The sequence below is a fragment of the Phaenicophaeus curvirostris genome, chromosome 14 (genome assembly GCF_032191515.1).
Source record: "Phaenicophaeus curvirostris isolate KB17595 chromosome 14, BPBGC_Pcur_1.0, whole genome shotgun sequence".
NCBI classification, from domain to species: Eukaryota; Metazoa; Chordata; class Aves; order Cuculiformes; family Cuculidae; genus Phaenicophaeus; species Phaenicophaeus curvirostris.
In genome coordinates, this window is record NC_091405.1 from 16602818 (window position 1) to 16604486 (window position 1669).

Genomic DNA, 1669 nt, shown 5'->3' on the forward strand with positions numbered 1-1669 from the left:
TGTCCCAAAGGCAGCTATGATAGGCTAAGTTCTTAGTCCAATTTAAACTGTATATGCAACTTGTATTAAGAACTATAAAGCTGTGTCTGTTTATATGAGAGAAGAACCCCTTACTGCAAAAAAGCAGCTTCAAAGGGGAAAGCAAACAGTTCTCATGTCACCAGGAATGGATATAGATTGCAATGGGAAAGGCTCTGCTTAGATACAGCAAAAATTGTTTCATGGTATTACTAGAGAAGCACTGGAACAGGTCATCTAGGGAAGTCATGGGGTTTTAAGAAGAGCTTGTACAATCATCTGTCAAGAATGATGGAGGTAGAATAGATCTTCATCCTCTGGAGTTTCCCCCAGCCTTACTTTTATGACAATGGTGCTGATCTGATCCGTATACAGCTCTCAGGTTTTTCAGAGCACAGTACTGGTTGCAAGAACTGGCAATCGCAGCGAGATGCTGGAAACCAGCCAAGGGGAATCCTGCACTCGTCAAGCTTCCATTAGCCCAAATATATCATTACGATCACTCCTTAAGGACGAGCAGTTGCAAAACACAAATAATAATTTGATAATGATTAATTTTCTTTCATTTTGATGGTATCTTTGTGGAAGCAGTAGCGTCAAATTGGGAACTGCACTATGAGACATTTGTAATTACTTTCATTACAGCAATACAAACAAACCAGCAACAGACTGACTAATATTGTGTTAGGAAGTACCAATATTTTCGTGCAAAGGACAGAAAGGAGACACGTTTTAGTGGTGGACTTGGCAGTGTTAGGTTAACAGTTGGACTCAATGATCTTAAAGGTGTTTCCCAACCCAAACGATTCTGGGAAAGTGTCTGGATGGATGTCGTATGAGATGCCAGGAGCGCTCAGTCTCGGAGCAGTGCTCTCTGTGCAGATGGGGGCTGGTGGCTCACCCCACTGCTGTAGCAGAGCACCGTGAGAACCTAAAGGCATGTTTCCTAAATATGGTCATGCTGCAACTTCCTTTGGGGCTGAAACCAGAAGCAGCAGCCTGGCAGAAGATGCTGGGGAAGGATCTGTTGGGCACCTCCCCTCAGCCTGAGCTGGCCTGCCCTTGTCCCTGCACAGGCAGCTCCTGGAGCATCCCTACCGGGTAGGCATGCGGGAAGAGATCCCGTGGGAACTCAGCATGTAACAAGAGGCTACAGCGGGTCTCTAGAGACCAGAGTCACAGAATCATAATCTAGGATGGAAGGGACCGTGAAACCATAGAATGGTCTGGGTTGGAAGGGACCTTAAAGATCACGCAGTTCCGAAACCCAAAAGCCATCCAGTCCAAGCCCTCTGCAGGAGCAGGGACACCTTCAACTAGCTCAGGTTGCTAAGAGCCCCATCCAACCTGACCTTAACGTCCCTACCAACCTTCTGCAGCAGTGGAGAAGCATCCTTCTCCTAGAAAGGCCTCTAGTTGTACACCACGAGCGTGGTTCTCCCTTTCTTCTCTCGGATAACAACCCGCACCGCCCCGAGCACTGGCTGCGGGCAGGGCTGGGGGGCACAGCTGGGGGACAGAGCTGGGATAACGCTGGGAAAGAGCCGCGGGACCGAGCTGTGACAACTCCAGCCCAGGGCTGCGAGCGCCCCCCCGGCTCGCAGCCGCTGCGGCGCCGCCCCGCGCGCTGCCCTGCCCCGAGGCGGAGCTC